We start from the raw sequence: 10,579 nt of genomic DNA, 5'->3' as shown, positions 1-10,579 counted from the left end.
TGTGGAAGGAAAAGGGGACAAGATTGGAAAGCAGAAATCATGGTGAAGGAAAACACCCTAACTGGTTCCGTGGTGTTGGTGAGGGAGGAGTAGAGAACAGCACCATTTTCCCAAGACTGAAGGAGAAGCGGAAGAACATTGTTAACTGAAGGGATCTTGCCAAAGGGACACTCTGCAATCCAGCGGACGTAGTGGAAGACTATGTGAGTTTGGAAGAGGGCAGAAAATTGGATCAAACCAGAATGTGGAAACAAGCTTAGAGTGAGAAGATGCCAAATGACGATGGTCGACGGGTAGCTTTAGGATTCTGTGATGATTATTATGAGAAGTAACATTGCTAAACACGGACTTTTTTTCTTTCACTTTTTCTAATGCAGACTGGATCCCTACACAATCCAGAAGTCAAGATCTCCCTTGTATTTCCCAAGGGCCTGTCTTTGAGAGACACTTCTAAGATAAATTAATGCTTTTGTATGTTACAAGCTAAAATGAAAGGGTTAAAAAATAATCAAGACATAACTAAAAATGAGTAAGAAAAGACGCTTTTTTTTAAAATTTTTTTTTAACGTTTATTTATTTTTGAGACAGAGAGAGACAGAGCACGAACAGGGGAGAGGCAGAGAGAGAGGGAGACACAGAATCTGAAACAGGCTCCAGGCTCTGAGCGGTCAGCACAGAGCCTGACGCCGGGCTCGAACTCAGGGACCGCGAGATCACGACCTGAGCCGAAGTCGGACGCTTAACCAACCAAGCCACCCAGCCACCCCAAAAAGATGCCTTTTATATCACCATGATATCTAAGAACTTTGGATTCAATTGAAATGGAAGTTTACACCTATAGAAGGAACTCAAGAGACTAGGAAAGGGAACTACAGGTAGTCAGAGAAAAGAGAAGGGATGTCCTGCTGCTGGAGATGGGCTGACCTATGTTGCTGGGAATCAGCAAAGAAAAACCTGAAACCAAAGCAGGGGCTTGTGACAGGAGTGATTCAGCTACTTCCTGTTCTTGTTGTCAGGTTCAGTGGGATAAGTCTTCCTAGGGACATAGAGCATGTGGCTTCTCCAGCACTGAAGAGAGAAAGGGGCCCAGCCCAACTCTGGAAATAAGGCAGAACCCAGTCTTCTCCAAACACAGCTGCCATTTTGATCTTTGTTTGGGCTATATCAGCTCTTGACTGATCCAGAGTGACTGGTTTTCCTGCCTCCAGGCTCAACCTCCTTCAGTCTTCTCAACACAGTGTGGCCAGATTGATTTTCTAAGTGCCAAACTGATTATTGTAGTCCCTGTCTCATAATATTTCAGTAGTGTCCCACTGCCCAGAGGATAATGTCCACTCTTTCTCTAAAGGCCATGTGGAATAGGTTACTTCTCATTTATCTAAAGTAGACTAATCAGGTTCAAATCTAGCCTTTGTACTCACAGCAGTGTGATACTGGTCAAGTTATTGAACTTCCTGGTGCTAAAGTTTTCTCATTTATAAAATAGACACATGAAATTCTACGGAGCACCATTCACTTGAGCAATGAAATAAAAAGCATCCCCTGGATCAGAGCAAGGAAGCAGCCTGACGATCCATACCTCATGTGATTGTCAAGAAGATTCAATAGTTTAGTGCATAGGAAATATGTACAGTAGTGCCTGGCACACAGTTAGCTCTCAGTAAGAGCTGACTGTGATCATCGTTATCCCTCTGTCATTTCTCTATGTGACTCTTATTCTCCATCCTTATCAAGTTATGTGTGGTTTTTAAATGATGCTGTTTCCTACCTCAGGCTTCAGCACCAAGATCTTTCAGTCCAAATGTACCTCCCTTCTCCAAGGAATGAACTCCTACTTACCCCTCAAGCTATGGCTCAGATGTTTCCTCCCTGTGGTTTTCCCTGACTCCACCCAATTTTATACCCACCCTTTCATTAAAGCTACCTTAAGTCCAAGACTCTATTGTTACAGTAAATCATCTGTACTGATACTAGTCTTTTAGTTTACAGTCTCCTATGAGACAAGTATGTCCCAAACTATGCCATTATTTGTACACCTTCAAAATTGATGACGTATCCTCATAGACCTTTACCATAATTGAAAATTTTTCCTGAAATCAACTCTCAATTTTGCTTATTTAAATTCATTTCAAAGGGAACTTTGTATAACTATTATAAATTATCAAGTTAGTTCACACTATGCTAAAAATAAATAATAACTATGATACAACAACAACAACAACAAAAATCCTTGTTCATCTACCAGTTAATTCATTTGTGACCTGCACTCTGGTGGGAAATTCTGCACTGATATATAAAAGTTATTCAGGTATGGGAAAATCTGTAATAATATCCTCAGCACCTATTATAATGTTGGGCTTTCTGACGTTGGCCATCTCAGCAAATGATTCTTAAATTGCCACAATCTTTCAGAAAGCCCTGAATTCAAACCTTGACTTTAAAGGGGAGAAGGAAACTATAGATCTTTACAAATTTAAGTGACTAGCAGAGTGAGAGTTCACAGGAAATAAAAAGCTCACCTGAGTATCGTTTGTCTACGGAAGCCAAATTTTCAAATTTTCAAATTTCAAACAGAACTGAAGTTTACAGGCTGGAATGAAGGTAGTGTGAAAGATATTCTTTAAATTAACAATTGGGAAAAAAGTTGACTACCCCCCTCCCAAAGAACTACTACTTTTTTCTATTGGATATTAAGAACTATGAAATTGTCTTTGGTCAGTAGATGTATCAGAGACAAATATGTGCCTCAGCCCTTAGAACAGCTCAAGTCCTGACACTGTGCTATCTGTACATTCCTTTACAGTTATAGTGTTGCCTCGCTTTTGAATTTCCTCTTGTCCCTTCTCTAGGTTATACCTTATTATTTTAATTTCTGGGTTTTTAAAAATAATTTATCTAAAATTTCTATTGACCCAGATATATAAATAATTATGTTACTAAACAACCAAATAAATCACGAATGGATGGATAAATAAGCCAGGTCACGATCAGTACTGTGATATGCTGATCTATTTAGGCAGTTCAGCTGGGTGGAAATTAGGTAACCGGAAATTGGGCAAGCCCCTCAATGGGTAGTACTTTTTCACTTCTCAATCTCTTATGACAACAGTTTGAAGGCACAGCAACTGACAGCAAAACCAGTTTGATCAACACTTGGGTTTGGCTTCTCCGGAATAGCGACTGTGCACACGAGTGACAGAAGCTGGAGCTGGGGGGTGGCTGTGCTGCTAACGTGAATCACACACCTGTGTCTCACAAGGCAGTGCACCGTGCTGTGAAAGGGGAAATAAAACAGGCTCACTTACGTTGAGGGGTTTTAAAATGCAGTTGGGAAGCCATTCAGGAGGAAGCCATCTCCTCCCTAGGTGGAGCCATGAACTCTTGAACCTGAATGGGGCCAAACCACAAATACTCCAAGGACTCTGTAGGAACACTTGCTATGAGCTACAGTAGCAGACTTTTGCTTAGTGACAACCCCAACAACCAATTACATTTAGCCAAGAATAGTTTTCTGGCCACCAACACCCATCAGAGTCTTTGTCAACGACTTCTACAAGCATTCCCTGTTGTCTTTAAAAAGCCCTGACTTTTGCTCCCTAATGGGACACTATTTGGGTTGTTACCCAAATCTGTGTACCCCAAGTTGCAATTCTTTGATCCCAAATAAATACTTCTGCTTAATTATTGTCTCCTGACAATTTGAGGCTGACAGCATATTAAATGACAGTAAAGCCAACAGTGACTCTGACGCACAAGAAAACAGATTCCAAAACCGAAATGTCAAACTCAAAACCAAGAAAGGGGCAATTAATTTCCATTACTACCAAAGCAATGAAGTCACTGCTTCTATGAAGGCGGGAGGGCTGGCTTACTTATAAGGCTACATAATATCATAATTTTCTTTATTAAACTTTCTTTTGCATATATTATTTAAAAGTCTTGGAAATACTACATAAGTACTGATAATAATTCAAAGCCAATAAAACTGTGTAATAGCACAAGTGATGTGTAGATCAAATCATTGAGAAAAATGAACTCGAATAAAGTACTTTCCCTTTTTTCCTTCACAGAAATATCTCAGTATTACATTTATTTGACAAATACATGAGATAGAAGTTTATATAAGGTGGAAAATAACTTAGGTATGGTATAAGGAATCTTACATCTTTGAGTATAGAGGGCTTCTATGAGCATATGGGCAGTGTAACAGAGCTATTTCATTTTCAGAAAGCTTATTAAAATTGATAATTATACAGTTACTTTGAGATGGAACATAATAATGTAGAACCACTTTGATTTCAGAGTTTATAACTGTAACCACTACTTTTAAAAGCTGATTTATCTTCCAAGTTCCAATTTCTTTCTATCTTACGTGTGCAAACACACACACACACACATACACACACAAATGAATATTCACAAAACAGATCCTGGTCTCAAATTTTTGGAAAACAAAGTATCCAGGAACATAGACAGTAGTTTACAAGTTAGTAAAATTTGAGATAATCAGAACTTCAAGTTCATATACAAGGTCACTAATATTGGGTTCTTTTATAAACACCAACATGCAAGAATCAAACCACAAAAGCTACAACTACAACAGCAAATAAAACCAACCAATAGGTATTTCAGTGTTCAATTTCTATGCTACCAATGTTTCTAAAGAGTTTTATGTCTTTGTGTTCATCTTACAAACATGTGCTTCTAGGAGACCATCATGGGAACTACCAAGAGAAAATTTCACTTAACTTATAACTTTTATCACCTTCATCTGACATGTGTATAGGAGAGAAAACTGGTTGGGGAGTCAAATGGCCTAGTCAAATTGGTTTCTGAAATGTACCATTTATTAGTTTATTTGATGTTTGGCAACTTCATCTTAGAGTACTTCCCTGAGCCTTAGTTACTCAGTTACCTGGAGAGACAGAGACATGCCCCTTGAAGGCTGTTACCCTCACCTCTCCTAGAGAGGGGCTCCTGTGTGTAATTCCTTCGACTGGGCTGCCTGGACACAGACTCACAATCCTCAGTATGCTTTAAGAGTCAAATGCCTTAAATAAGATACTCAACCCTATTGTCAAGAGGACCATCTAACATGAAGGGGAGAGGAAGATCAACACACCTTTCTTAACCCACAGGCAAAGCAGTGTCTGCTACTCTGTTGAATAGAGACTGTCTGGAAGTTCTCTTGCAGCACATCCGCTCAGGGTCATCAAGAGACCTACTGTTGCTGATCTCACCTAATCTCCCACACCTTTTCAAGAAGTGGCCAGAATTCACAAGCCAAGGAGAGCAGCTCAGTGAGCAAAAGGATTGTAACTTGGGATGTGATTTATGTTTTACCAAAACCCCTTAGTCCCACTGATTTGCCCAGATGTGCATTTTCAAAATATACAAGGCAATAAACTGAACATTTCACATTCATTGTGGCACCTGAGTGGCTCAGCTGATTAGGTGTCTGACTTCGGCTCTGGTCATGATCTCACGGCTCGTAAGTTTGAGCCCTGCATTGGGCTCTGTGCTGACAGCTCAGAGCCTGGAGCCTGCTTTAGATTCTGTGTCTCCCTCTCTCTCTGCCCCTCTCCTGCTCACACTCTGTCTCTCAAAAAATAAACACTAAAAAAAAATTCGCAAACATTCCTTAAACAAAAAACACAACAAACAAAAACATTAGCCACTCTCCTTGCTCCAAAGGGATTAAACTAAACACAGTATATGGAGCAGATAAAAAATTCAACCATTACTCTTTAGTTACTGCAAAGTGCATGCAAATATAAGGGCACTGAGTTAGTAGAGATTTATAAGTTTATCACAGTATTAAATCCTGTCTTAATGTATGGAGAAAAAATCTAGGAAATAAAGAGTGTGTTACTGTTTCTTTTATCTCAACAGTAAAATCACTATCATGAATCCTTTTTAAAATGCCTGTAAGCCTTCATCTGAGCTGAATATCTGGGCTTCAAATTTCACTTGAGACCTTGTCAAAATTAAAACCTGTTAAGTCCACGGAATCCAGGTTAAAACTGCTGACTATGTAAAGTCAAAAATTATATCATGACTCCCAAATGATGATGACACTAGTCACATCTTTGGCCCTGTTGTCAACAAGCATGATGATTCCCATTTCTCTTCATCTTCTTCATTCTAGTGTCGAAAGCTTTGTTTGTATCATTCCAAGTAAAGAAAAGTTTTTCAGGCACATGAATACAAATGAGAGCATAACATTTAGGCAAGACCTCTCATCTCTAACTTCTGCATTTCTTACATTCAATGTATTTTTGCATTTCTTACATTCTTGCCACATAATCTCATGTTCTCGTGTCTTCCCAAGATGTTAGAATTCTACAGTTAATCATTAAATTCTGAGTCAGTGACAGTATTTAAGTATGAAAGCTATTTAGTTTGACAACGGCCTCACTACTTTATATCACTCTCAGTGGACTAATTTATTCTTAGATCCCTCTTGCTCTGGTGCATACACACACACACACACACACACACACACACACACACACACACACACCCTTGCCCTAACTTGTGCACATCTCAGTTTAAACAATCTGCAAACAAATAGCCTTTCATGGCTTTGCACCTGTAAGAACAAAGCTATAGAATCCCATTTGGGAATGGACACCATACCCTTACCTTGAGTTTGTCTCCTTGGTTTTATTTGAATGAAAACCTTCACCATCACATCCGTCATCTTCGCATTCATGTCCCAGATGTCTCAATTTTTCTGTTCATGAACCTGACATGTTAAACTTTCTCTAATTTCCCATTTAGAAAAGAAGCAGGTGGCGGGAAACCATTCTGGTGAAATGAACAAAGTTTTCAGCCATCCTCCCAGCCTGGATCACAATGATCTTCAACTTTGTTTCAGTTAAGTTTAAGTGCTGTGACCCTCAAATCTCACATTTTGCAAATGCACAAATGTGCTTTCCTAGGAGAGGAGGTCTATATCCAATACCATGTAGACCTTTTGTCTATGAACGTCTAGATTAAATAAGCCTAAATATCGCTACCAGCATTATTCCAGAATTTGTAATGCACCCCCTTTCTCATATACTAGGTTCAACTTCTCACTTGCTGAAAATTAAAAAAAAAACTTGCCTTTCTGTCTCTCTCTGGTACTCTGTCTCTCTAGATAGATGCACAGATAGATGAATTTTATATAATGTACGTACACACACACACACACACACATACACACACACACACACTGCAGCCTAAGGCAGAAGGTTTGCTGACAATTCTAAGTATGGAATCTACCCAATTCTCCCTGGATCTCTAAACTAAGGTTCAAAATTATGAAAGCAGCATAAAGGACATATTCTCCGTATGAAAATTATAATGCTGTAGTAGCTCAAATCCCTTCACTATCAAGATGAAGCTGAAAACAGGGCACACTCATCTCTATTTCAAGGTCTGATACATGTTGAAAATGGAAATCAGCATTTTCCCCTAATTAATAGCACCGTTTAGAGTGAGAAAACTGGAGTGAGGGGGGAGCCCTCTTTTTATGAAAGAATTAATCATCAGACAAAAAAATAGGTTAGATCTTACCTAAATGAATTGAAACTGCACAGTTATTATAAAAGAAATTATCAAACAATTCTTTGCCATTGTCAGGCTTTTTCCTAAGAATATGCAAACAGGGTCTCAGTTTTTAAGTGGGAAGTTTTTTTTCAAGGTTTATAACTTTTTTTCCATTCAGATCTTCTGATTTAACCAAGATTGTTTCTTCAATGTCCCCTGAATCCATGATGCTCCTTCCTTTCTCTAAAACTTTCCCTACAAAATTCTCTCTCATTGAAATGTCACTACTTCTATTCTCCAGTATTGTCTCTTTCTGGAATAAATTATAAAATCAGAAATTTGAGTTTTACCTTTAATAAGGGAAGTTGTTTTTCTATGAAAAGGCTTTGAAAGCTGGCATAATTTAGACTAAGATGTACAAACCCGACTGCATTTTGCACATAGTATGGGACTTACTGTAACCCTTAACTTCACCTAAGAGGTCCTCGGGTACCCATATAAAAGCACATAGTGGCTGATGCATTCTAATTTTTTGTAAAAAAAATATATACCTGTAATTTGTGGAATCGTATTTACCAGTTCTTCTGAATAAGCATCTTTTATTATTGGAAGTGATTTTATAATCACATATACCAGTGGCAAGGGATGAATATGGTCAAGAGAACTGGGGCTTACTTGATGTGATAAAATTCCAGTCCACTGTCTTAATTTGGGTTTAATCTGACATTTGAAAAAAAAAAAAAAAGTATGCTGTTTCTGTATCTCATTTCTTTAAAGAGGATTATATTTTATGGGAAAGAAGATTAAGCCAAAATGTAAACTGAATTGTAATTTATACCCACCATTTTTCTCAACAAGTGATCTTTCTAATATTTCTTGTCGCAAATTTTGGCTCCTTTAACCACATTCTCCTTAATATTCCTTTCCCTCTGTATAAACCAGTCATAACAATTAGCTTTTTGGGGTGGGGGTGGAGAGAGATTCAAAACAAACATACATGTTGTATCACCTGTAATTCTTTGAGGTAAATATGCAAATAAAACTGTCATCATACACCTCAATCATCCTAATTAATCATGAATTGTATAATAGCAATTATTTTTATAATAAGAAACATAATCTGGTGTACTTCACACTGGAAGTATCAGGCATGCAGAATGGATCTGTTCACTTACCGGTAAACTGGAAAGTTACATGAATTGTTCATTTCAAATCATGTGCTGAAATAATATTTTTTTTCCTTTCAAGAATATATACTAAGTGACTGGAATTTCAGAATTTCTCCATGGAAGAAAAGAAAGCCTCTTTTTCTTTCTTTTTTCTTTCTTCCCTCCCCCCACCCCCCCACTGAGATATGCTTGACATGTTACAGTAGTTTTGGTATATAACATAATTATTATGTATATATAAAATTATATATATATATATAAATTGTGAAATGATCACAAAATAATTATACACACACACACATACAATTGTCAAATGATGACTGAAATAAATCTAGATAACATTTTTCACCACACATAGTTATATTTTTTTTTGTTGTGATGAGAAATTTTAAGGTATACTCTCTTGCCACTTTTCTCTTTTTTTGTGGCAAGGAAGTGACTAATGAAAAGACTTGCCAAATGGTCATGGAGCAAGTCAGCAGGGAGACGATTTAGTTTAATTCCCTAGGATGTCGAGACAAGATGAAATCAGACTGCAAGATGAAATCAGAACAGCATTGACTGAGCTATGCTTCAAATTTCGTGCCAGCAGTATCTTAGAGTTTGCTAAGGGAGAAGCTATATTAGCCACGGCTCTCAGCTCTTGATTTCTGGAAAAGTAGTTAGTGAGAATCCCATAGAACAGTGACTGATGATCAATTGAACTGACTGTCTGTAAACCACAATCTGATCCTAAGCCTCTCAAACTTGCAAACAGATTCAAATCATCAAAGATGTTTGGTGAAAATACCAGTCCTCGTGCCCCACCTCCACAGACTCTCCTTACCTGCCTCTATGGGACTCAAAGATGTGCATTTTAAACATCCCTGGGGTGACTTAATCCAGTCACCATCAGACATTGCACCTGTCTGTACACAGCTCCGGGGCAACACTGCCGTGAGGATGGAATTAGAGACCTGTGTCTCTGAGTTGCTGGTCTCGATTGGGGGTCTCTCTTTAGAGAGGCTAATGGACCTTTAACTCAGTCTGAGGGCATTCTATGCTGAGTCTTTCTCATTTCTCAACAGAGACTAAAAGGACCAGGGGAGTCTCATGGGATATTATCAGACAAAACCTATGTATATTTAGTAAGTTCTTTTTAAAAGAGTCATGAAAAAGACCAACCTGTGATTACTTTTCAATTAGTCTTAGTCTGTGTACATATGTATGCATTTGGATCACTTTACCAAATTTTCCATTCATCTTAATCAAAATCAATGTACTGGTGTATCGTGGCCTCAAATATCCTCATGGAAAATGAACCATCACCTGTGTTGTCACACAGCCAATAAAACTTTTAAAAATATTCACTATAGTAACAACGAATAAAAAGGGCATCCAAAAGTTTTTTTTTTTTTTCTTTTTTAAATTTTAAATAACTGTGCTCTAGACCTTTAAATGACCTGATTGATTTAGCCCCAAGCTGACTACAGTCGTACACTACATGGCACTGGGCTATTTTCAAAGCAGTGTCATACATATGGATTCATTTGATCTTCACAAGACCCATAGAGCATTCAAAGTTTAGAGAGACAAGTTCTTGAACTACTTCTGTGACGGTGGGTTCAGAGATTTCCTTCCCCAGGGCATCTATCTCATCACATAAAATTGCAACATGAAAGCAAAAAATGAGAAATAGATCAAACCAAACTCAGGACCTATCATCTCCCATTCAGAATCATTTTCTCTTACTCAGGTCATCATGCCGGCACATTTTTGAGTTCAGTATGGGGGTGTAAAAGACCTTCATGACTGTCCCATTAGACTAACTCCCTTACTTCTCCCCACAATATTAAACTCAAGCGATACTGCACTGTTCCTACCATTCTGCATGT

The sequence above is a fragment of the Panthera pardus genome, unplaced genomic scaffold (assembly GCF_024362965.1).
Source record: "Panthera pardus isolate Hobbes unplaced genomic scaffold, ASM2436296v1 HiC_scaffold_13, whole genome shotgun sequence".
Classification (NCBI taxonomy): domain Eukaryota; kingdom Metazoa; phylum Chordata; class Mammalia; order Carnivora; family Felidae; genus Panthera; species Panthera pardus.
The sequence above is the reverse complement of the archived record's forward strand: the minus strand, read 5'-3'. Positions refer to the sequence as shown.